General features: G+C 39.6%; 1 long non-coding RNA gene across 2 annotated transcripts in view; it reads left to right on the top strand.

Annotated features, from left to right (window-relative positions):
- The window catches only part of LOC148188931 (uncharacterized), a 219032-nt gene that overhangs the window by 178488 nt on the left and 12637 nt on the right, over nt 1-27907 (top strand). For both annotated transcript variants that reach the window (XR_015777132.1, XR_015777131.1), the window contains exon 4: nt 21843-21963. This is a non-coding gene — a long non-coding RNA (uncharacterized LOC148188931). The remainder of the gene's footprint in view (nt 1-21842; nt 21964-27907) is intronic.

Here is a 27907-nt window from a genome sequence, read left to right as displayed (position 1 = left end):
GGACTTCACTGATCACAGTATTTATGAGGGATGTCCTGATCAAGGTTTGTTTTTTTGGGGGGTTTTTTTCCTGATACTGATTTGAGTCATTTTATATCTACTGATACGGAGTCTGATCCAATACTTCCATTTTCCTGGATAATACAGCTGCACAGTGCATACTTCAAGTATATTTAAGTTAAAAAAAAACAATCCAATGCATATACTTGACAAGTGAACAGCTCTGCAATGCATTGAGTAAAAGATTGCCTGCATCCAGACTGTTCCTTTATTGTTTTTTTTTTATTTTTATCTTTACAAAATTAAGTAGGCTATCAAATAAACAACACACTGTAATTTTTTTTGGCCTTGTTGCTGTCTTGACAGACGCTTACTGGCTTTTTGCTTACTTTTGTTGCACTTGTAGTGGTGTGGAGAGTGTATTGTTGGTTCTTCACTGCACATACTCTCACACATAGCTGAAAAGAAACAAGTGCACATAAATGGATACATTGCATAAATAATTTTATACTGCATTTTGCTGTCATTGATAGTGTGTGGTGTTTCATGGGGTTAAACTTGGGGTTTTCACACACAAGGTCAGTGGAATTGAAGAGATACAGACAGCAGAGAACTGAAATTGAGGAAGGCTTTACTCATTCCTGTGCATGTAAGCTTCTCAGGTATAGACATTTTCAGCAAAAATGACAAAATGTTATTTTTCTAAAAGTTACAAACTCTAGCTTTAAAGCTAGACTATGTAACTAGAGAAAAAATGAAACAACACATCCTTTCTACAGATAAAATGTTGAAGTCATAACTAATAAAAAGGCAGCCTTGCTTCATTCTTGCTACACTTAGGAGTTGTGTTGCTTATTTGTGGCTTATTTTATCTTAGAAAACTTTTGATATAGTGTATTACTGTAACTGACATTACACAGATGTTCACTGACTTAATTACTAAACCCCATTTGTTCTACTGTCACAATAAGTTTCAGCATTTAGCATTATATCATGATAATCACTCCTGTTCAGCAAAAGTTACAAAGTCTAGCCTAAAGCAAATGTTGCCAGTGACATATGGGGAACTGATGGCAGAAGTCCCTCTCCCTGAGTTTTGGAACGTGATGCCTCAGAAGCACAAATCATACCGTTTTCACAATGTCAACAGTTGTAGAACTTCTGCACAGAGTATTGGAAATGTGAAACTCTTTGCATTTGCATACGGTCTCTGTAATATGCAATACCATATTATGCCACCGCTTGATATCATTGTGTGTCCATGTTAATGGTCTATGGGCCAGCGGATTTGATTTGACATTCAGCTGAGGGTGTCTAACAAATACAGCTAGTTGTTGTGTGTGTGTGTGTGTGTGTGTGAGTGTGAGTGTTTGGGTTTGACAGACTGGTAATGAATGTAATACTTCACACTTAGGGACAGGGCAGCTCTGACAAACCTGCGTCCGCCCATGTGCATACAGAGGGAGGGAGGGAGATGGAGCGTTCGATGGGTGTTGGGGCTTCAGTGCTTGTGTGAGAAACTGATGTCAGATAAAGTCTTCAAACCTTCAAGGTAACACTGTTATCACAAGATTGATCTTGAAGACTGACTCTAGATCAGTAGCGGGGCAGATGATCACTGTCACTGAGTTTCATGAGGAAGGTCATATGGCAGAGGATTTGTTGTTTGGATTGGTGCAAACGAGTATTGCTTTGCTCTACCCTGATAAAGACCATAGGGTTGAAACCGACCTGTGTTTTACATGCAGCTATGTTTTGAAAAAAGCTTCTTAACTTAATTTACTCGTGTTTGCCCCTGCTCCACACGAGTTGTGTGAAGTTTTTTTTTTCCTCTAAAATATTGACCAAACTTTTGATTTTTGCAACCTAATAGCTTATTTGCATATGACATTATTTGTGCTGTTTATGGGTGTTCCAGTCAATCAGACTGGGGGAGAAAAACAAGGGCCACTTTAAGTCCCAAAAATAAAAGTACGTGAAGGTGCCAGATGTGGATCAAAAACCTTCATCGTCAATTTGACAGGGTGGAGTCAACTAATGCCAAAGTTTATTTTTTATTTTATTTTATTATAAGTGTTAAGCAAGCCTCTAGTTGGATGCAACTACAACATGCTGTTACAACTTCTGACCTATAGGTAGAAAATAGTAGCTAAAGTAAGCTAGTAATATTGAGGTGCATTAATGTACAGAGTTGGATTATAAAATACACTATACACTTATATAGTTACATTCATCTATTTCAAACTCACACAGTATATGGATTTATCACTACCCGCCCTCCATCTTAGTTTCATGCTTAACAATAGTCAAGTGATTGCAAACAAGCTATACAACATCAGCAACCCGGTCACGACCTAAAATACAGCCCCTTATTTCCATTTTGGTGTAAACTGGGCCAGCAACATGCTCATTCAACTAGGGGTCACTCAAACATTAATTTTAACATACCTCTTAAAGGCTCACACACACACACACACACACACACACACACACACACACACACACACACACACACACACACACACACACACGTACAAGTAGACACACATGTGGTTGCCCTTGCTCTCTGCCCCTCAGGTGTGACTGACTGTTGCAATCTCAGGTTGGAGTAGCTGCCATGTAGTCATTAAAATGTCAACTGTGTGCTGACATTTACTTCATATCCCATTTATGTGGACGAGGAAAACAGACTCATTCTCAAATAAACTCACAATGCAGAGAGAAAATCACAAGGACTTCTGAAAAGTAATTTATTCTCTACCAACTCTGTCTTTTGCTCCCATGTTGTATGAATTCCAGTGTCCAGCTTATTATGTCCTCTAGGTTTGCACAGCCTTCTTCCAAAATCAAACTCTGATTTATTTATTTGTTTTTTGTTTTCATCATCTGCATTATTTTCTGATCTGTAATGGCTGGAGAGTTGCCCTGTAAAGGCCTCGAAGCCTGAGTAAACAGACAGAGAGCCACGAGGGAGAGAAGAATCCTTGGGAACAGATAAGAGTTGAGCCCTCAGCAAGGCGAATTTCATTCTGGGGTCTTGTCTATCTGCATGCCCAACAGATTTGTGAGGTTGTGATTGTAATGCATTATCTGGTGAAGGCAGTCAAACGGAGGATTATAAATGGCAGGCAGTGCCCCATTATCACAGCCAGTCCAGAGGAGCACAGGAGAGTCAAACTGGCACAGAGACACCAGATATTTGCTCATAGAAAGAGTGGTGAAAGAAAGATATGTCTGAATGTGGTTTTGGCCGTTTTTACACAGAGATCCCGGAATACGGCTGCAACAAAGAGCTTCATTATGCCGGCTTTTACAAAGAACCACTGAGACAGCATGCTGGTCTTCTGGATGCAAAAGAGGCGTGACGGGCATGACATGTAACACGACAGCATTGGCGTCTAGTGTGACATATAACATATGCGTCAGCAGAACTTTCTAAACAATAACAGTGGTATAACACATTGCAATAACAATTATTGCTGCCCCTGTTATATGGCGGCTGACCTTGTCCTCTGCTTGGAGGTTAAGGAACTCCCGGACCTCATTGTCTCCCCAATTTGCTGTTCTTCTTCTTTGAATTAGCGGCTAACTGCTGCTACCTGTTTTTTTTTGTTTTGTTTTTTTTCAAAATCCTCTATTGCACCATGGATCTATTATAAATCTGGATACAGCCGTGGGGGCGGGGCCTCGTTCATTCTTATGAGAGCTGCTCAGTGGTGCATAAAGCAGAGAAAGTTCTTTTTCCGGGTTTAGAAATGTGTAAAATATCCGGGTCTACTGGCCCATAGGGCATGTGTAGTACAGATTAACGGCAGCCGAATGTGCCGAGAGCGGCCGAACGGTTAACTCCCGCTGGCGGAGCGACCGACAGGGATAGAAGACACTGTGTGGAGGTTTTGATGCTCACAAAAAATTATTAACTGATTTACAGATGTCTCTTTCCCCATGTTAGCAAATGGGGAAAAGTCTTTCTGGGCCAGTGTGCATCCCGTGACTGACTCAAACGGTGTAATTCCACTTTCGGCCACTATGTAAATTTTGCATCAACGCATGGCGCACTTCCTGGGGGCTTGGATTGCACACATAACATCATCATCAAAACATCACACCGTCCTGTCGGCTCATGCTATTATACAGACGTTGACTCAGCTACAGTGCGTTTACAGTCCTTTACGTTCTAAAGTTTATGGCTTGAATGAGAACTTTCAGAGTTGCCTCAAAATTGGCACTTTTAGGGGAAAGGAGAGCATGTTTGGTATATGAATTTGTCATGTGGTTTATGTTTTTTCCTTTTTTTATACACACTCAAAGTTATTTGTGTTTTTTTCCCCTCAATCTACCTTACCTACAATTTAGAAATATATTTTTCACTCCCTTGCCCAGTTAGTGTCAGTTCAGCTCACCTGCAGAGCGATTTCCCCTCTCACTCAGATATTGCTGTCAGGTGAAACCGGTTTGTTTGGCAGGTTAGCATTCAGGCATCAGTTACATTGTAATTATAAGCTGTCAATCTGCCTGATGGCAGGGAAACCACCATTGTTATTGTGTGCAACAATTCAATTGTGCATGAAATGATGTGGCACTTTATGACTGTCTGCACTGAGTCCAGGTCAAGGAGAAAGTATGAGGCTTGATTTTTACATGAATTTTCAGTGTTTAATACTTTATGCCACATCGTTTTACTGTCTGCCTTACTTAGTAGATTTCAGCCTCACAGTCTAAATCACACTGAACAGTCAGAAATATTAAATGAAGCAAGGACTAATGAATCCCATTTTTATAATGTCTTGACAGTTTGTAACTTGTTTTTCAGGAATTACACTCATTTACTTCTCTGAATTTTAATGGTTTATAAACAGTGACTCAATATCAACACCAGCAACCTCGACCACAGTGATTATTATTATAATATTATTATGACTCTGCCTCATGGAAGCGTGCACTTCCAGTCATCTATCAGTACTGCATAAACAAAGCTAGAGCCTGACACAAGCTCTTGCCCACATCACATTACCCTGTCACACATATAATCACTGCTGCGGGTTCTACTGACACACACACTGTTAACAATGGAGAGAGAAAAAGAAGCAATAAGGCATTGTGAACTGAGCAAGCAGACTGCTCGGGGGAGATAGAGTCAATTAAATTCTAATCAAACCAAAAGGATGCCATGCATTTGATTATGACAACGTAGAGAAGGATGTACATGTGCCAGGGGGCAGAGATGACGCACACACTAAAGTAAATACAATGAAGCTCCAGGTACAGTTGATTTGTAATGCCATGCACTTACAGTTTACGGGCAGAACCAAAGTCAGCAACAAACAAGCTTAGTCCAAAATGAAGCAACGGCAGTAAACAGCACACATACTGGCACATAAAATGGTAGTTGTAAAGACTGATATAGCTTAGTAGCTGTATATTAGCTGATAAATGAGAGAGACTAAAAAAGCTGCAACACAGCCAAAAGAAAATAAACTAGAAATTGTAATAAACATGAAGATTTTCAGTCGGTTGTATAACTGCAGTGAGTTTGGAGGCCTGCCCTAAAGCCCTGCACTATCTCTGGAGGAAATATAGAGCCTGCAGCCAGAATGGCTTCCCAGTCACACTGTTGTGCCTTAATTAACACCGGGCTGAGTTGAAGCATGGTCTCTTTCTGTGTTAAACTCCGGCAGCCAAAGAGGCATTACATCTGTGCCAGAGAATCAATCTTTTGACCCGCTGGCATTGTGTTTCTGCTGCTGATTAGCATTATGTTAATCAAGAATGCAGTGCAGATTATTGCAGCCAGACAGCAGAGAGCAGTGTGTACCGCTGGTGTTCGTGGACAGGCAGAGAGTCATGTATCCCTCTAAACTGTTTAGCCAAGATGGTAAGCCACTTGGATCCTGACATATCTCGTCTTGAAAACCTGAACTATAGTAATTGTATTGCTTTAAGGGAATACTTCTCCCAAATTTGTACTTCACTTACTCACCCCATGTTACGTTGAATTTGAGAAAAGAACTGTTTCTCGCAGGCCTCCAAAGTAAATGAGGAATCCAAAAACTTGATGAACTGAAGTCATTGGGGACCATCTTTAACAGCGAAACTATATTAAAACATCTGTATACTATCATGGAACTTGTGCAGTATGATCCAAGTCTCACTTATCCAGTTGTATGCTTGGTATTTCCCAAAGGAGCACTAGCCGTCTGTATGCGAGACTGTTTGAAGAAGTGTTTTAAATAGTATCATGTTAAGCAGAAATGCAAGTGTTTGGGAAGTACTGAGCATAAAGCTGTAAAACTGAGTATTATTTTCATTATTACACTGCTCGAGTGAAAGAGTTTGTACATGTTTTGATGATGGGTGCGTCCGGAAATAAACTAAACTGGACTGCATGTAAATTTCAGTGCTGTTGAAATGTATTCTTATCCAGAGCGCCACACCGTCAGAGCAGAAGAGTGAATTCTGGGTACTTTTTCCAGGGAGAAGGAGCAGCAGAGCATAGAGCGCGTATGAAATGGCGGGAACCTCGTTGGCAAAACGTTACATTAGAAAAGCTATATTTTCAATAATTGTTGACTCCTGATGTTAGCTAATGAACTACTTTTTAGCTAGCACCCTTCGTTTCTCACATTTTTTCACGGGCGTAATGTCGTTATTACAGTCTAACATGAAGTCATGTCTCATCTCTCTTGCACAAGAGCTGCTATATTTTGTATCATATATATCGACAGGAACATTTTTCTTTCGTCCATCTTCACTGACCGTTCGTTAATTCATGCGGAAATAAAAACGATCTGTCTCTTCTAACAACGACATTCTCATTTTAACGAAGGGCATCAAATTGGATTTCCCTTTTACTTCAATTCATCAAGATTTTTTTCTGTTGTAGGATTTTTCATTCACCATGATGACACATGAGAAAAATAACAAATTTCTTCCTAAATTCAGTGTAACACAGGGTGAGCAGTTGATGTACAAATCAGTATTTTGGGGGTGAATTATTCTTTTAATGACAAATTGGATATAAATATACTGGAAAATAGTGTTCACTTAAGCAGGAGATAAACGGTATACAAATATGAAATCTGAATATAAGTGATTATATTTTACAACAAGGACGAACACTGATGAGCCGGAGGCAACATATTTCACATTTTAACCAGGAAGACACAGATGAGCAATCTCCAGCATTTTATCAATCATTTGCACTCTGCCTATGAATTTTTCATGGCACTGAATAAAAGGTAAAGGTGGCATTTGAACCTCATCCGTCTAAGAGTCAGTTGTTTCTCTCTGGGATTTTTAGAGTATAGCTGAAATCAAAGCTGGCAGTGTGATAGGAAAGATATAGCCCTCTTCACATCCATGCATCGGCAGGCACACGCAGTGAAATGTGCACAGAGTTAACCCTGCCTTAGGCATCAGTCTTTAGCTCACATACCACACACAGAATCACAAGTTCAGCCAGTGTCGTTTTATCCATCTTTTAAATGGTCAAACCGACCACCAAATCGACGCAGCCTTGACAAGCCTCCTGCTTTATAGAACAGCTCCTGTTTGGCTTTAACATTTTGCACAAATGTTGGGTAGTGCTGATGGTCGATGACTAGAAAGTCTTGTGTCTTTCTCTCTGACCTCGTGTGGTTGAAATGACATGCCTGGTCTTGTAGTCATTTGCACTCTTACTCCAGTTGTGGATGGTGTGTGTGTACTGTATAATGTTGAACTAATGTGTGCTTATTTGTTGATCTCATAGGCATGCATTTAGCTCCAATAACTGAAAGTGTTGTCTCATTTGTGTGTGTGTGTGTGTGTGTGTGTGTGTGTGTTTGTGTGTGTGCATGTGTGTGTGCATGCCAAAATTGATAATTTTCTTCATTTCAGAAGCCCTCCTTGGCAGTTCTATCAGTTGTCTGTACAATTGCAATTCAAGGCTTGATGTGCTTTGACTGGAGAACTGCAGGGCCCCGTCTTTCATCATGAGTTGTCCCACTGTGATCAGTTGTTTTCATGTTCACAAGTAAAATATGAGAAAAATGACTGCCAAAAAAATCTAACATCTTGGCTTGTAGTATAGAAATATGAAGCTCTGCATCCAAAAAAAAAAAACTAAATACTTGGTTATACTGTGTAGGAAAACCATCCATTGGAGGGAGATCAGACATCGTATGCTCTCTATAGTATTGTGCGTAACTTCTGTTTGCGTCTGTTTGCTGTAAGAGTGAAAATGACAATATGAGTCTGATCTAGGAAGAAAATCCTGTGCTTTCTTCGACATAGTAAAGCTACGTGCAATTAAAAAGAGGCTTTTTACTCTGCCAAATCAAACATGGTTGTACTCTTGATGGCTGGAGGGTAAGTGACAGCAGATACCGTAGCTTATATTGATGTGGTTATTATATTAATACTGATACAATATAGGGATATATTCCATTTCCTTCAATTATGTAGTCTTTGAATGCTATGAATAATACTGTATGTAGGCGGACTGTTATTTCTCAGCGTCTGTTTTGAGAGTAATACCACGCTTGGAGGAATCTGTTGAATAGCCAGCTGATCCCAACTAATGGAGGACAATTTATTGATTAAGGCATTGCCTTAGATTTAGTCCTGTTTATTTTGTAGCTTGGTGTCTGAAAGAAATTATTGATCAGAGAAAACATTGCTGGAACAGCACTTTGTGAGATGCCTGACACCAATAATATGGCATCCATGAGTAAAAGCTGCTTACGCTCCTCATGTCTGCTTTAAAAAGCCTGATATTAATACACACTGCAAAAGCTAGAGGTTCAAGTGCGACGGCAAATATGAAGAGAAAAAGTGGACAGCCCTGTTTGTGTATGAATGTAGTAATTCAGTCTGGCGTAAAACTCGCATTAGGTTCAGAGGGCTTCACATCTAACCTACAGATCATCTCTTAAAGGGACAATTCACCCCAAAATCATTTTCCTCTTCTTTCTCTATTTGCCTTGTCTCTCAACTAGGTCATGATTTCTGGAAAAAGACATTTCTGGTGAGTTTCTCAAATGTATCTTTTTGGTGTTTTGAGCACCATGAGCTGAGTGCCATCGACTTCTATTATATTTGGAAAGAGGGCAGATATATATGGCCCATATCTCATAACTCTCAGCAACTCACACCAAAACAATCTATATTGATAAATAATACTACAGGTAAGAGAAAAAATCTATGTTTTTGATTTTGGAATAAAATGGCCCTTTAACAACTACTACAACATACTAGAAATACTTCAAATACAACAGTTTCTGCAAGACTTTCTTCCTCTGCTTTACTCTTTTATTAAATTGAAAATAGTTTGTTTATTTCATCAAGTCGACAGTTCTGTCCACCTGAATATTTGACTGTGTTTTAGGAATGAACACAGATAGCCATGCTCAATACTTAATTTATCAGATTTTAAATTACTTTATCTTCCCAGAGGCTCTCTCTGTGCTTTCATCCCTCCGTCATTCCTAGCTGTTACCACAATGTCTCTCACAGGCCAAACAGTCAAACCCGTTTATAAAGTCTGTCTGTTTTATCTCTGCATTTTTGTTTTTCTCAGTAGCCTCCCAGGTAAAAGAGAGGAAATACCTTTTTAATGGTTTATAAAAGCCTGAAAGAGATGCTCATTTTTTTTTCTAAAAACAGTCACTAATTAAATTGTTTATTTAATTTTAATTGATTTACTATTAGGAGCTGGACAAACAAACACTCAAGAGCAATGAGCAAACAACACAAACATACATCCTTTTACATTTATTATGAAGACATTTCATCGTCAACATTTTTTCTTAACCCTAGGGCTAACACCTAAAAAAAAAAAATATATATAATAATAAATAATAATAATAAAATACAAAAATAAAGTCACCTCAGATTACCTTACTCTGAAGGTCTAAAACTAAAATTCCATCCATCCATTTTCTTCCGTTTATCCGGGGTCGGGTCGCGGGGGCAGCAGCCTAAGCAGGGAAACCCAGACTTCCCTCTCCCCGGCCACTTCGTCCAGCTCTTCCTGGGGGACCCCGAGGCATTCCCAGGCCAGCTGTGAGACGTAGTCTCTCCAGCGTGTCCTGGGTCTTCCCCGGGGCCTCCTACCGGTGGGACGTGCCCTGAACACCTCCCCAGGGAGGCGTCCTGGAGGCATCCTAATTAGATGCCCGAGCCACCTCATCTGGCTCTTCTCAACGCGGAGGAGCAGCGGCTCTACTCTGAGCTCCTCCCGGATGACCGAGCTTCTCACCCTATCTCTAAGGGAGAGCCCAGCCACCCTACAGAGGAAGCTCATTTCGGCCGCTTGTACACGCGATCTTGTTCTTTCGGTCACTACCCAAAGCTCGTGACCATAGGTGAGGGTAGGAACAAAGATCGACCGGTAAATCGAGAGCTTTGCCTTTCGGTTCAGCTCCCTCTTCACCACGACAGACCAGTGCAGAGTCCGCATTACTGCAGACGCTGCACCGATCCGCCTGTCGATCTCCCGTTCCATCCTTCCCTCACTCGTGAACAAGACCCCAAGGTACTTAAACTCCACCACTTGGGGCAGGACTTCGTCCCCGATCCGGAGGGGGCACGCCACCCTTTTCTGGCTGAGAACCATGGTCTCGGATTTGGAGGTGCTGATTCTCATCCCAGCCGCTTCACACTCGGCTGCGAACCGATCCAGTGAGAGCTGAAGGTCACGGCCCGATGAAGCCAACAGGACCACATCATCTGCAAAGAGCAGAGACCTAATCCTGAGGTCACCAAACCGGACCCCCTCAACACCCTGGCTGCGCCTAGAAATTCTGTCCATAAAAGTTATGAACAGAATCGGTGACAAAGGGCAGCCCTGGCGGAGTCCAACCCTCACCGGAAACGAGTTCGACTTACTGCCGGCAATGCGGACCAAGCTCTGGCACCGGTCATACAGGGAACGGACAGCCCGTATCAGGGAGTCCGAAACCCCATATTCCCGGAGAACCCCCCACAGGACTCCCCGAGGGACACGGTCGAATGCCTTCTCCAAGTCCACAAAGCACATGTGGACTGGTTGGGCAAACTCCCACACACCCTCAAGTGCCCTGCCAAGGGTCCAGAGCTGGTCCACAGTTCCGAGACCGGGGCGAAAACCGCATTGCTCCTCCTGAATCCGGGGTTCGACTATCCGGCGGACCCTCCTCTCTAGTACCCCCGAATAGACCTTACCAGGGAGGCTGAGGAGTGTGATCCCCCTGTAGTTGGAACACACCCTCCGGACCACCACCCCAGTCTGCCAGTCCAAGGGCACTGCCCCCGATGTCCACGTAATGTTGCAGAGTCGCATCAGCCACGACAGCCCCACAACATCCAGGGCCTTGAGGAACTCTGGGCGGACCTCGTCCACCCCCGGGGCCCTGCCACCGAGGAGCTTTTTGACCACCTCGGTAACCTCAGCCCCAGAGATAGAAGAGCCCACCCCCGAGTCCCCAGGCCCTGCTTCCCCAACGGAAGGCGTGTCGGTGGGATTGAGGAGGTCTTCGAAGTATTCCTTCCACCGATCCACAACGTCCCAAGTCGAGGTCAGCAGCGCCCCGTTGCCACCATACACAGTGTTGACGGAGCACCGCTTCCCCCTCCTGAGACGCCGGATGGTGGTCCAGAACCTCTTCGAAGCCATCCGGAAGTCGTTTTCCATGGCCTTGCCAAACTCTCCCACGCCCGGGTTTTCGCCTCAGCGACCGCCGCCGCCGCCGCACTCCGCTTGGCCTGTCGGTACCTGTCTGCTGCTAAAACTAAAATTGCTCCTCCTAAAGATCAAAATACAAAAATACACACGCTGTGTAAAGAAACATCCCTCTGACCCATGATGTACGCTCTGTAGCTATTAATTACAGGCCATCTTCTTCTTCTCTCTGCGAGGGCTTATGGACAAAGTGTTACCCAATCAGAGCTGGCATCTGTCCAGTATTAGAGGACCCAGGAAGAGTCTTTTATCTTATCATCCTCTTTTGGACTCAGTGTTTGTCTGAGGGCAGATTAGGTGAAAGAAAGGTAAGAAATATGTGACTGCAGTTTTCAGGGAGGGAGGTGTTTTACTCTTAACCTTTCTTGTAATGAAATTTTTAAGTCCAGGCTATGGTGTTGTTTCCCTGCCAGAGGCCTGGTTGGAAGTGTTGCTGCAACTACAAAAAGGCAAGATTTTATCACTGCTAAACTTGAAGTTAAGTTTGGTAACACCTAAAGTCATTTGTTTACATGGACATAATAATTTATGACGCTTGTCCCAAATTTGAAAAGATCTGGGATATGGTGTTTAGAATAAGCACAGAGAAATCAGGTTATTTATTTCCTGTATACAAAAACCTGATCACAAATGGGTTATTCATGTCCATCCAAATGCATACGCAGACTCATTTTTTTAAACATTTTTTATCTGTCAAAATTAGTCCCTTACTGTAGTTGGGCTGCTTTTCACTCACAAACAAAATATTCTGGCTTTTACCCTTACTCCACAAAAAGACAGTATTCTTTCCAAGCCATTTACATGGCTAATGAAAATTAATATTTAACTAAAATTCCTGTTTATATGCTGTCACGCATACTCTGTTTAATATGTTGTTTATCATATCAGTGAAAAATTAAAACAACTGGAGTTGCTTTTGCCATTTTGTGTCTGTGCATCATGGTTTTTTTTCCCAGTTTTCCGCTGATGGCAGACTTGTTCATTGCAGTGAACACAGCCTTCCTCGTTCATTCATCCAACCACCTTCGTATGATATTGTACTAGTGTTGTCATGACACTGGAATTTCTCACTTTGATACAGTACCTTTTAAAAAATGATATTGAAAACATTTTTGATACCGTGGGCAAAGTTGATATTGAGGGCATGCAATTCACGTTTGTTTAATAGAAACATAACAAGGCTTTAACATGACAATGTTATTTTTTGAATATCCAAAAGTATGTGCTGTTGACATGATGCATATCAAATTCTGAATATTGTAGTATTTGGAGTGGAATATTAGTGAGCATATAAACATAGTCAGAAATAAACAGGTGTTTTTGTATTCACTAATAAACATCGTCCATGCTGCTTTACTTTATGATTTAATGACTTTGCTGACTCTTTCTGTGCCAGTGCCTGCTCCTGTGTTTCCCTTGTTTATATAGAAACCATGATGAGTATGATGAAAGCTATAAATTTAGATTTCTGCCGTGAAAGAATCCAATATATAAAAAGTGCATGATTGGCAGATTCAATCATAACACACTGAACAGGGTCTGCTGTGAGCTGCTTAATGTCAGGAAAGTACATAATCACGCAGAAAGCAACTGAGGGACAGCAATAAAAATAATAATGTGAAAAATAATAGTTATTGCTTTGCTGGCATTTCCACTTTAGCTGCGGTTTTGTGGAGCTGAACAAAAAACTCCCATAAAGTGATTTCATAAAGTGCAGTTCGTGCATTTTTCTCTTCTGCTGTCATTTATGTAGTTTTCATTGTCATGTTACTGTGTTCTCTATCCTTTTTTTAAACATCTGATTGTGACCAACATACCTGTAGCAGTTTTGATAGTAACGTCCATATTGTCCCCCATCACCACCTTCCAGGTAAAGTTATTCTGTTGATCCTTCTAATGTCTGCAAATGCTTCAACACTGCCTCAAATTTCATGTTTTTTTGTTTGTTTTTTTTTCCAGAAGTAAATCACAAATGTAATTACCACGACTGCTGCAGTTAATTGGCCATGAGTAATTAGTTTCAGTGTTCATTTGCATAAATCTCCATTCCCTCCTCCCATATTTGTGGTGCTTTAACTCCCCAAAATTCATCATGCATTACACCACATTACATTACAACACCCAACTTTTAGCTGTAACACTTATACTCGCCAGCAGAAAATTGGTAGAAGCCCGTAACTTTAACAGCTCAGCATATTGTAAGTTAATGAATGCATATAATTAATTTCTGTATGCACTGTATCATAAACTCACTCTAATTAAGGCTTTCATTACATTACAGTGATGCATGTACAACACTGGTAGTCCAGCATCCCTTTATACTGCCTCCGTGCTGGTCGATGGCCAGAGACATTATGTTTTCAGTTTGTGTGTCCGTCTATCTTTTCCATATTTAACATGATATCATGATATCTCAAAACAAGCCTTTTTTTATTTATTTTTTTTTTTTTAAATTGGCCCAAATGTCCACTTAGATGAAATGATGAACTGATTAGATTTTGGTGGTCATAGATCAAAGGTCAAGGTCACTGTGAGCTCATCTGTCCCATTCTTGTGAATGCGGTATCTTAAGACACCTTAAGGGAATGTCTTAATAATTGTCACTAATGTCCACTTAGACTGAATGATGAATTGTTTCAAGGTCACTGTGACTTTACCTCCGTCTCAATCTTGTTAAAGCAAGATGCCCTTCAGGGATTTTCCTCAAATTCAGCGCAAACACCCACTTCGACTCCCAAAACAGTATGGCAGTGGTAGCATTTCTAGTTACTAAATTTACATTTGCATGCTCTTCTGCACAAGTATTTTCTTTTATGGCCAATTAACTAAAATAGAATTACAGTAGGCTGGATTTCTCATTATTTCTAGTCCAATTTAAGTCCGATTTTGTCAGTTTTGAATTTATCTCTCTAATTTAAACATACATTTCAGACAATCATTTCTGAAAAGAGCTGCTTGTAGTTTATCTTCCAGCTTGATTAATAAGTTTTATTTATCAATTCCATCTTGCCCTGAGGTCAGTCGCACATGTGCTTGAAAAATGTATTTGCTCATGTTTTTGTGTTTCTTTCTTTCTGTCAAAAGGTCAAACACAAGCATGCCAAATTGTAACACTTTGGTGTGCCCATGTTTCTGTAGAGGATTCTTATTTATCACAACTATGACAAAAATGGTGAAGACTAATGGACTCTATTTTATGAAGAAGTTTTGATAAATTGGGGTCAGTGTCATTTTTAGTTTTCATGAATGACTCATCATTACTTGACAGTTTGTTTAGAGAATATTTTTATAATCAATATAATGTTACATGAGCAAAACCTCGTGTATTCTTAGCATCGACACTGGCCATCCAAGATAGTTTACCAAACCACTCTCACATATAACATATAGCAAGTGACACTGACATACCTCCTCTTAGATCAAGTGTTTTTTTTTTCACCAAAAAAGCATCTGGTGAAGAGTCACACTCATTTCACACTCACATTCTTCCCACTTCTTTTTTGCAGCTTTTTTCCATCCTAGAAATCTGTTATCTAAAATCTGTTATGCTCACACATTTGCCAACGTCGGTGCCAATGGAACAATGTCATTACACTGTAAAGTTTTTCTACCTCCACGCCAACAATAGCTGTGGGCGGAGGCGTTATGTTTTCGTGTCATTGTGTGGCCGTATGTCCATCCGTTCATTCTGTTCTCATGAATGTGATATCTTAGAAACGTGAATTTCCTCACATTTAACACTTGGACTCAATTATGTACTGATTAGATTTTGATGGCCAAAGGTCTAGGTCACTGTGACTTAACAAAACATGATTTGGGCCACAACTCAAGAATTCACACACAAATTCTGACTTTATTTCACACTAATGTCTGATAGGATAAAATGGTGATGTGATGCAATTTTATATCCAAAAGGCTAAAGGTCAGCTTCCCTTTGACATCATAATGTTCTACAAAAACACTTTTCTGACTATTATTCAACTTGGGAACAGAAGGAGAGACAATTGGTCAGATACTGACCTGGTGACACCAATCTTTGGTGCACACCTTGAAACTGTGCTGATTGTATAGATCTTCTGTGCTGCCAAGTTTAGGATGTGAGTGAATCATCCATATTTTGGGATGTGTAGCTTCTTTGCAGCAACATCTATATGATGAAGCATTGTCTAAAGGTAAGGTAAGGTAGATTTATTGGTCATGGCTACATATGAGTCTGGACTAACATGGGTGTAAACTGTAGCTTGACTAGTTGTCGGAGTCATAAAACAATGAAAAGAGGAAAATGTGCAAATTGAAGAAACAAAGAAAGAGAATTGGAAGATCAGTGAGGAATGAATGGGTGAAAAAAGTATGAGGTGGCTGAGCATAGTAACGTCTAGTGATCCTGATCTCAGCATTATAATTGAGTCCAGTTCCAGAGCCTCTTCTTTCATCCCTTTTACCCTTCCTCCCAGCTCCTGCCTGCTCTCCTGACCTCACCTGTTCCCCTTATCCTTTTATCAGTGTCATTACATCTTTCTTTCCTGCCCACTTTTGTGGTTCAGTCATGCGGTCATTACTCTTCTCAGCCTTTCTGTACTGACTGAATTTGACTTTTTCTTCCTCACTTTAGTCACCATAAGTATGCAGACATCATTCAGTCCTTTGCATAAGAGGATATTAAGCATCCAGAATTTCACTGACTGTCTTCTCTGAATGTTGGTAGATGTGAAGTTTTGTGTTAGTATATAAATAGTCTCTATTATCCTGTCATCACCATCATCTTTTTCTCACAGTTAGAAAGCATAGAAGTCAACTTTTAACTACATTTCTATAAGTAGTAGGTTATTCTGACGGATATATTTTAACTGACAGCATGAGCTTAAATACTTTAAACCAGATTAATACAGGTATTAGGTCATTCTGATAGATATTTTCTACCTGTCAAAATGAGCCACTATACTTTTCAAATACAGTTATAGAGGTGGTGGGTCGTTCTGACTATTCCATCCCTAACAGAGTGTCCTACTCTACCTTTACCTAAATTGATAGAGGTAGATGGTCATTCAGTTTCTTATTTTTTATTTTGCAGAATGAGCTGCTCTACTTTTAACTAAATTTAAATAAGTACACAGTCATTCTGACAGATACTTCTTAAGTGACAGAATGAACACTACTTCAGTCTACATTAGTATAGTTGGTGGGTCTTTTTGGTAGAGATTTCCTACCTCACTGAATATGTTACTACACTTTTAACTACATTTATAGGGGTGATAGACATTTCATACCCCACAGAATGACCTACTCTATCATTATCTACATATATAAAAGTAGTAGGTCATTTTGATAGACATGTCCTACCTGACAGAATGAGCTACTATTCTTTTAACTAGTTAGTAGGCAGTAGTTCATTCGGATTTCCTATCTGACAAAATATTCTACTCTACTTTTATCTGCATTTAAAGAGGTAGTAGGCCATTCTGATAGATATTTCGGATTTGACAATGTGATCTATTTTTTAACTACATTTATAGAATTATGAGGTCATTCTGATGACATAACCTACCTTTCAGAATGAAAGACTCTACTTTTAACAACATTAATACAGGTAGTAGGTCACCCTCAGATATTTCCTACCTGACAGAATGACCTACCCTATTTAGTGTGGATGCTTCAGCAGCTATTGCTATCAGTACTTAGTACCTAGCGCATGAGCAGGCACCCTTCAAAATCTCTTGGGAAATGTTCCAGTTATTATTATTATTATTATTATTATTATTATTATTATTATTATTAACATTTTCCCATCTTTATTCTGCAGCAGTAATCTATTTTTAGAGCCTCTGTGTGAGCCCCAGAAAAAGAAACTACTAGCTTGAGTAATAAAAAAGAAATATGTGTGTACATGCTTTTACTAAATGATGCATGTTTACTATATTTATTTAACCAGGATGAGATTCTGAGATTCAGGGGAAAATAAGATTATGTGGTTATTCTGACAAGATCAGGGAAAACAGACGTAATACCTGTGGTAGAATTAATAGTGTGACTTATCAGTAATAACCTACCATGTAAATGGCAGGGCAGTGTGTGATCAGGTTCACATCAGACACCAGCTGTGGCTCAGAAACAACCCATTAGGCCCGTATTATGGACAAGGTTTTTCTTCGAAGTTTGCAGCCACTATCTTTCTACATTTAAATAACACACGGTTTAAAAATGCACAAACATTAGGTTTACCGCAGGCTTTAAGGCAGTGGCTTGTTTTATTAACTCAGTAAAGGAGGTCATATATTTTTGTGTTTGTCTGTTTCAAATGATGTAAGCTTAGACTTTTCCAGTTGCCTCTCTGTCTGTCTGGTCCGCTAAATTTGAGCTAAATATTTCTCTTTTATTTTGCGAGTATTGGTGGTGGTGTTTTGGTTGGCATCGGACTGTGGTGACGTGTGGCTGTAATTCACTCATTGAGATGAGGAAATCAACTCACCACGCTATAAAGGCTCCTCATGCAAGCTCTTGTAGCTAGCCAGGTCAAGGTCTTCAAATGTAAACATCAGTAAACATTGAGGAGAAGATTAAGAAGACGAGCAGGAGCTGAACTAGCATCATGCAAGTACAGAGGAGGATTAAGGCCAGGCAGGAGAAATATTTCTGAGAGGAAGGAGATTTATTTTTCCATTACGCACGGTGAGAATAAAATGTTGAAATACAATGTTGAGAAAAAGGTTGAAATGTCAAGAATAAAGTTGAAATCAAATTTTGAGAATGAAGTTGAAATAAAATTTCAAGAATAAAGTCGACCTTTTGAGATGTAGAAACATCGCATGTGACTTCCTCTACAAAATGCCTTGTATAAATGAATTTATTAACAAATAATAACAAAGAAATTCTTTAACTTTTAGCTCATAAACACAGTGTAGTTATCAATATTAGGACTTTGAAGAGACTCTGCCGAAAACTGCGTCTATTCAGATGAATAAACCATACAAGCTTGGAAGAGGCGGCCGCATTCGAGCAAGCTGAAATAGCGGTTAATGGACAAATGCGAGAATGGATGCACCTCCGTGCAGTTCAGAGAGGATATGTTGTATCACAAGATACAATTAGACAATCGATCAAGTTGTTTGATCCTGAAGGTCTGAAGTTTGGATGGTTGTAGTGTCTGAGATGCAGGCATTACCGCAGCAAAGGTCCCAGCATGCTGTGGCATACGGGCTCCTACGATAAACTAAATCCATACGGCATTGCCAACAATGGTTGTGTCGGTATGGGTCCTTTGTTACCGTAATTCCAGAAACATAGTGAAAGGGTGTATCATGAAGAATGGAGGAAACCCTTCAATTTAGGAGCAGATCTGAATCACATGGTGGATGCACTAACACGCCTCTCACCTCAGACGTCACAAGCAGACATGTAGGTGGCTGAGCTGTAATGGTGGCAGGTGGCGGTGCAGTGCATACAAATGTAAAGCCAGACTATTTCTGCTACGGGGGACTAGAAAAGTAGTTAATGAAGTCTGTCTGACTCATGGGAGCAATTAAAAGTGTGGATTATTTTTCTTATTAAAAAAACAATGTGTTGAGTCTTTCCAGTTATTATCACACAGGTGTCTTGATTTATTCTGAGCTGCTGTGATGGAATCAGTGTTAAATCAGCCACACTGTCAGCTATCACTGCAGGGATTAAATAAACATTGCACAATTACAGCTTCCTCTCTTGTAATCTGATAGTACAACTTCCTCTGTGGTTTTGTTACTGTTCCACTCACACTTGTTCTGTGCACCGTGAAAGCTACATCTCCATTTATTCCCCCTCTTGTCTCTGTTTTACTGCCACCGTCACTTCTCTAAAACTTCTTCCACCTTTGACACCTAAAGCGGGGTTGCGCTGTTAGCCTAGTGTGAAATGAAATAACGCTCAGAGTCAATGAGCTGCCTTGATCTCTGTCATCTTGAACACCGGCCAGCTGTGCCTTATTGTCACAATGTTAACATCACCATGGAGATTGATGTGGTGGAAGATGTTGACATTCCTAAAGAAATTGGCATTTTTATTCATCACTTTGTTTTTTTATGTGTTTTTGTGCTTTAAGAAGATCTACCAGGTGGAACATTAAAACACATGGCAGGCACCAGCTCAAGATAAAGCTTACAGCTTTACCTCGTTTTGCTATATTACATCTTCCATGTCAGCTGTTAACATTCATCCTTGTTTGTCCTATTTAATCGTAACTTCACAGTGAGACATGTTGACCCCTGTGTGAACAGCTTCTGTGCTGTGTGTCACACACCACGGAGAGACAGGAAACAGACACACACAGCTGAATATAGTGATGTGTCAGTGGCAAACAAGCCTTGGTTGAGCTTGCTCCTCTGTGTCCTTCAAGCCCACATTTGAATGATTGGAAAAGAAAAGCAGGAATCCAAGCAAATAACTTTTATGAATGGAGCAGAAATATTTATGTTTCATTTGATATCATACAAATAAAATATATGTGTCTGTATAGAGTTCTGTAATAATTTATTAAACATGGGCCACTATTTCTTAAGAAGTGATTTATTTTTGTTACAGGCCTACAACTATAACATAGGATAGTTACTCTTGACACATTCCACAGCTTAACCATAAATATGACAGAATATTTCAATGTAATGCACATGTGAAATCGTGTTCAGTGATTTGAATCTCAGTTAAACCTATTTGTATTGTGATCATGAGTTGTGCTTTTAAAGATACAAAAACCAATATTTTTCTGGATTCTTTCTGCCCCCCACTGGTCAAAAAACACCCAGTGCAAGTTTAAACTGAGAAAGCACAGAAAGCTCAAAAGACAACATTTATTTACACCAACATCCTGATAAAAAATGCACCCCACTAAGACTCTTGTTCAGTTACATGATGTTGCAGACACACAGTTGTACAAAAGAGTTGATTATGCCTGTATATGAAAAACTGCATCTCGTCCTACCAGGTTGTTGTTGTTGTCAGTCTCCCCTGCTGTTTCTCTCTCAGTGTGAAGCCTAGGAAAGGTCAAACTAGCAGCAGATGCTCATGGGAAACGTAGGCTATGATCTAAGTTCCAATCCAGTCCTGTACAATCCCACTCTTTAAAGGTGAAATGTTCTTTTTTTAAAACCTGTCAGTCTTAACTTTTATTATTCTTTTGTCTCATCACTTTTTATTTCTCACATTCAGTCTGCTTTGCCCCGCGTGTCACCCCTTAATATTTAGTCAGAAATGTAATTTAAAAATGAATAATATTAATTTCTTCTATAAAAGACATAGAAATGGTGGATCTTTTGTTAGAACTACTTCCTCTTTGCTCTTTGGTCTCACTTCTGCGCTTCTCACTGCTTTTACCGCCCTCTATCCCTGTCACCTTCACTGTGACAAAAAGATAAATGAATCATAATGCTACGTCCTCTATTACTCACAGTTGGCAAAAATGCCATGTAATATATAGAGTAATAAAGACATTTGGTATTTTGTCCTCTTCTGTCCTCTCTGTTTTTATATCTAATAAATAGGTGCTGAAACAGTTTATATTTATTGTTTATACAAATTTAACCCACAACCCACAGCACTGCTTTTGTCAAAAAAATTTGTCAAGCAACATTAGTAAGCACTAAAGCTAAGCCATTGTAAAGCATGTTTATATATAGTGCAATTTGTCGCAGGTCATAACAGGCAGAACTTACATAACCCATCTCAGTTTGCATTATTCTTTTAAGGATCGTTTAATTGGATTTTTTCTCAAACTATCAAAACGATGTCTCGCCACCACTCAACTGCCTGACATGGGATGTATACCATTTAAAAATGGCATTAAAAAAAAGTCCATCTTGCTTTTTTTCATTGCATAGGCATGTAGTGCAGTGAATAATAGAGTGACACTGGATATCTCTGTGTGTGATGGTGTGTCTACATGGCTGCCTAATGGACACATCTGTTCATCATAGATAAATGACCAATCTCGTCCTCTGCTCACCCTGTTCAGAGAAGACTCAGTTGTGAGTTACACATCTATGTATGAAAACTGTTAAGACCGTGCCTCATTTTAAGTCCTCATCAGTACACCACTGATATGCAGAGCCTTTTTCCAAAGTTCCTTTTAATGGAGTTGAGGACTCAATGACCCATGGTTCTTTGTGTCTTTTTACAGAGAAAGTTGGAGTTCAAGAGCTGTCTGTCTGGGAAGACGATCTCAATGAAATGTGATGGACTGTGTCCTTGTTTGACTTATAAAGATCTCAGCATACTGCCACACAAGACTGAGACGCCTGGTAAGAAACTCTGTTCAGAAACAATACTTAGTTTAACTTAGAGACTGCTGAGTTCACCTCCATGACCCCCAACCTCCTCCTGTGTGGTATTTCAGGTGTTGTTGCTTTAACTAAGGTGTAATGCATATGTATGATATTCAGGGAGAAGAGCCGTCTTAGCAGAATCATCTTTGCTACTTTGATTCACTGAGAGATCCCAAAATAGGAGAGGCTTTTGCACCAAACCCAACTGTTAAACCATTTACCGCAAATCTGTGATTCTCATACTATGGTACTGTATGTGTACCACTGGTAGCGCGCGAGCTCCTTTAAGAGGTACATGGAGGAATCTCAGAAATTTTAATAATAATAATAATAATAACAATATTTCACTAATACATTTAAATATAAAATGCTAAAAAATACTACAACATCTAAAATTGAAATATTCAGACTATGAGACCCCTGAAATGTATTTACTTTTTTTTGCCTTTCCTGTAATATTTTTGTTTCGATATCAGCCTGCTACGTAACTGTATTCATGACAGTAGCATACATCCCTTAGTAGTTAGTTTAAAAACACTGAAGTTGTGGCTCCAAATGGGAAATATTTCACTAGGAAGAGAAGTGCAAATCAGGAGGAGAATATTTCAAGCAGCCCTGTTGAAACTGAAGTGGACGACAATCAACCGAGCACAAGCACTGATGGCTACTTAACCACAGAGTTTAAGTGCCAGTTCTAGTGCTTCCTATTTGTACAGCGAGGCTGTGGATGCCAACAGTTAACAATAAATAACCCTCTATAGGAATAAACCTGCCCCTAGCATGACTTGTCTGTAGCTAAACAGCGTAAGGCCACAGTACTGTATTTTAATGCCGGTCAGTGATGGTACTTTGACAGCTTAATATTTTTTGAGGTTGTACGTGGTGTTAAGACTTTGAGAACCACTGCTAGAAATGGTAAATTCAGAACACATATACATTTGTCTGACTGTATTTAAGAGTTTTAAATTTTAAGTATTTTTATTATTATCGTAAAGTTTTATTGACAGATCTTAACTTACAGAACAAATAAGAGGAACTTAAGAAGCATTAGTTAGCCAGCTAATCGGTTACACATGCGTGCGTGTGTGCGTGCATGCGTGTGATCAAGAGAGACAGAAAGAAATGGGGTACTTAATCTGGTGTTTGGAATCAACATACACTATTTATTTAATACATATTTAATACATAATTTAATATGTAATCATTCATGTATAATGATCAAAACCCTTTGTGGTTGAATTTCAGCACAGTATAGGATCTCTTTCTCTCTCTTCGTGTGCGTGTGTGTGTGTGTGTGTGTGTGTGTGTGTGTGTGTGTGTGTGTCTGTATACATGCTTGTGTGTCAAAGCTACTGAGTGATGCAGAAATGATGTGTTCATGAATATGGATGTGTCCTTGATTTCAGAGATGACAAAGACTTCTTCCTTTATCCTTTTTAGCATCCGTTCTCCGTTGTGATATGAATACACTTACTGTATGCATACTTGTATGTATGTATGTATGTATGTATGTAGTAAAACTTTATTCTGTCCTCAGGAGGGCCTTGGTCGTGCAGCAGTAAAAACAGTAATAACACATACAGAAAAAAATCAAAAAGACACACAAGGCAATTAAATACAACATATAGTAAAAGTCAAAACACAGACTACATAAATAAAAGATAATTCCTTTTTCTGCTGGAGTTAAGCACAGAAATAGCTGAGGGTATGGAGGAGTTTGTATCTGTTGTTTTTGGCTCGTGGGTATCTGAAGCAGCAATCAGAAGGCCAGCTCTGAAACTGCAAAGTGCAGGTGCTATCATATCGGAGGTATTCTGCTTTCTGTAACAACTTTTTTTTTTTTTTAACAACACAAATGGACCGACTTTTCTGGCAAGTATCTGTGATAGTGCCGCAGACCTTGATCACCAAAAAATAAAAATCAACTCAATAGAAAATCTATGAGACAAAGTCATCAGAGAACTGTCATTAAAAAGCATTAAACTTAGCCAGCATCCCCAGACAAAAAGGCACTGCTGTCTTTTTTTTTTACAGAACATATTGGTGTTAAAATTAAAGTTCAACTTATTATTGATAAGGCCAAAGTACTTGGATGAGTCAACGATTTTTACCTGCTGACCTGCTCAGTGTCAGTGCGGCAGAACCGATGCTTGCCTCTTGAAATTCAAATTAGTAGGGAAGTTTTCAAAAGCTCAAACAATGTTTGGAGGTAGAGACAGCTTCCTTGATCAGAACTGGTCTGGTAAATTTCTTTTTTGGTACGATAAAATCTTTGTAAGTTCAGGTTCACTGTTCTTATTATTGGATAAAAGTCTCAGTGGCACCAGTGGTACAATGTTCGAAAAAAGTGACCAGATTGGCTTATAGCTATTTGCCGGTCCACTAAGGTCATTTCTAATATATATTTTGTTGATATTATTGATATTTTATTTAACTGTTTTGGTTTGGTAAGGGGAAGTTACAACAATGCAGCACAGTGTTCTCAAAGGTGATCAAATCTGATATGTGAGCAAGTGTATGTGTGAGTGAGAGAGAAAAATTTGGCTATTCTGTTTCCCTGCTTTGTTTTGTTGCCATTCCCTATTGATCTGAGTTAACAAATACTGCATGAAAGACAGGAGTGAGGGAGTGAGAGAGACAGTGAGAAGAGAGAAGATAGGAAAGACACGATGGTAATTCCAAGCCATGATCCGGCGTTTGATATCGGACCTGTGGCCCAGATCAATAGTGTGTGTTTGATGAGAAACACACAGCCTTTCTGCCTGACTGTTTACTACAGCGTCCTCCTGGGTGCATGTGGAGTCGTGAGACACACAAATAACTGTCTTCACACACACAAAACCCCACACTGATCAGTCTGTATGCGGTCCATGTACGGCCTTCCTGCCTTTCTCTTCTCCTCCTCCCCACTGTCTATTCCTCACATCATCTTCTTAATTTATTTTGTCACAGTTACTTTATTTACATGAAAATGCAGCTTTGTTGGACTAAAATTTATCAGGTGTTAAGAAACACGGTGCAAAAGAAATGCAAATGTCGGTATGCGTCTGTGTAAGTAGGCAATTAGTCTCACAAATATGGCTAAGCTGCACAACTGAGAAGTAAAACAGAAAATGTCATTGCTGCACAAAATCAATTTCATCTAATATCACAAAGCATTTACTGCAGCATGGTGTAGCACTTTCATGGCTGAAATCCCCCAAGTATCTGCTAAAACTGCCACCTATCTTAACTCATGTGAAAGTTGTGGAACAGTGAGCAATCAGTATGCACATGGTGAGATCCTTCAATATGTTATACCATTCTTGGATCCCCTCCAGTTTGCATTTAAGTAAAGGAGAGGCAGAGATGATGCAGTGGCCTCTCTATTGTCTGCTACAACACTTGGACATTCCTGGAAACTATTTTGGACTTCTATTCATCAATTCAACTCCGCCTTTAACACGATCCAGTGCCATTATGCAATCAACACACTATAGCACCTTCAAGTTCCATCACCACTCCAACCAACCACGAGCAGGAAGGGTTGACAATTTACTGTCACCCACCATTATTCTCAATACCGACACTCCACAGGAGTGGGTGCTCAATCCGTGTCTCTACACTCTGTAAAAATGACCCTCTACTTCAAATATGCAGATAACACAGCCATCCCCGTACCGTTCAATAACAAAGACTCTTCACTCTGTCTATTAACATTCTTTATCCTTATGGTGCAACAATAACTTTCTCTATCTTAAAAGGCAGTTTGGGTATTTTTCAACCTGGGCCTTATTTCCACATGTTTTTGTTTCTAAGTGATTAATGGTAACAGCAGTTTCTGAAATTAGTCCAGTATTGAGGAGACTGCTGCAGCCAGCTATAAAACAGGTTGCAATGTGACCACACAGCATGAGCGCACGTCAATTTACATCCACCAAAAGTGCTTGTTTTTTTGTTTTGTTTTTAACCACTGTCAGGCTCAGATTGTTATTTTATTATCAATATAGAGATAGACCATTTTGTCAAAGAATAAGATCCTCCTTGATTAACCAGAAACAGCCCAGAAATTGCTATCGCCAAACCCACCAGACTCCATTTAAATATAGAGTCATTTCCGTGTGTAGAGCCAGCATATTTACACATCTTACTGGGTAAATTAAGGGTTTATTACATACAGACCAAAGTTGGTGATTGTTGAAAGACGAACCAAGATGGTCTTTGGGAATTTTAATATGTTTCTGTCAACTTTAAATCAAGTGTTTCACAATAATAAAATTACTGTTTATACAAATGGAGTCTGGATGCTTTGGCAAGTGCGGTTTTGGATTGTTTCTGGTTAAACAAAAAGGATCCTCCTCTTTAACAAAACAGCCGACCTCTGTATGGATTCTCTCCTTAATGTTTTCAGACACATAGAATAATAACCTGAGCGTGTCAGTGGTGGCAAAAACACTTTTAGTGGATGTACAGTCACAGTGTTTAACTAAGGTTACATTGTAGCCTGTTTCACCGCTTCTTCTTCTTTACTGTCGCACCAACCCAGTTATTATGTATGATGCCATCTATTTTTTTCCATGTGCTTACAGTCACCAATAAGAATAATCTCTGAAAGGTAACCATTGGTATTTCAAATTTATGTGATTGTGTCACCTACTGTCTTATCCGCAATGCAATCACAATCACACATGACCCAGATCAACCAGCAGTTTACTCCCCTTTCTTCTGGATGTATAGACTAGAGCTTTGTTCCTACAGCCATGTGAGCTTTGTACAAGTAACTTTGAATAACAAGAAATTTAATCCATGGTGTGAAGAGTGCTAACTCATGTTTTTGTCTTGGTTTGTATATCTTACTTGTTTGTGCTAGGTTTGCATCTTCTGTGGAAAATAGTTTTTTCACTGAGGACTGTTTTTAGCTTTTATTCTCAAATAATAAAACAAGAATTGAATCCAGGATTTTGACAAGACCAGAATCAGTAAGCATAGTTGGAATCAGATATCCGGCACTTCTCTCTGTGCCCGTGGTTGTTCAAATCTCACTTTCCCCATTTTCCTCTCCGTGTCTCTCTATTGCTCTATCCATCTCCATGTCAACTTCCCTTCTCCTTCTCACTGCTCCATTCTTATATTTGATGGTGACACTTCTGCATAAAGGGCAGATGGATGACCTACACATCTTGACTGCAAAGATGAATTACTCGCCCCACCATTTCTCTCTTGTCCAGTTTTATGAAAGCTCTTTCACATACAGTGTATGTCTTTGCCTTTACCATCAGCATGGCAAAGTCTGGGTTTACCCATACCCTTACCAAGGAAGAAGGTTTAACAAAATCCGTTTTGAACTTTTGGCAACCTTTGTAATAATTGACCTGTCCAGTTTGATGTTAATGTAATCAAGTTTAACTTTACAAATTAGAAAGTGCACTCAGTGGAGTTCAGATCTCTGCCAGGCGACCGTCTGAGCTGATCACAGCCACTCTAGACAAATCTTGTTATTCCAGCAGACGTACTGCAGCTTGTTTCAGAAGTGTCCCATAAGCTAATAAGAATACACACCACGTCTATTTTTGACAGAGCTGTGGTGCGGTGCACGGAGGAGATCGAGTGCTCCTGCTAATAGGTACTGCATGTGAATATATCTAACATAATAATGAGGATGAAGGTATTTTTGATATCGAAAACACAGCTTCAAATCTTTGATCCATGTTGTTCATAATTAAACTTTGAACAGTTAATACTTTGTATGTAGGCTAGAGCACAACAAAGTATAAAAAACAGCAATAATTACAACTAAAACAGACAAAGAAAAGAAGCCATTTAACTGCCTGCTAACGTACTTATAGAGCACAAATATCAAGGAAAAATGACTGAATCAACAAAATCAGGCAGACAAAACGTGAGTATGGTTCAAAATTAATCTTTCTATAGATGTTAGCTT

This window comes from Plectropomus leopardus, chromosome 8 (genome assembly GCF_026936395.1).
Source record: "Plectropomus leopardus strain MGB_pleo_1.0 chromosome 8, ASM2693639v1, whole genome shotgun sequence".
Taxonomy (NCBI): Eukaryota; Metazoa; Chordata; class Actinopteri; order Perciformes; family Serranidae; genus Plectropomus; species Plectropomus leopardus.
Note: the sequence above shows the minus strand (reverse complement) of the source record. Positions and strands in the feature narration are given on the sequence as shown.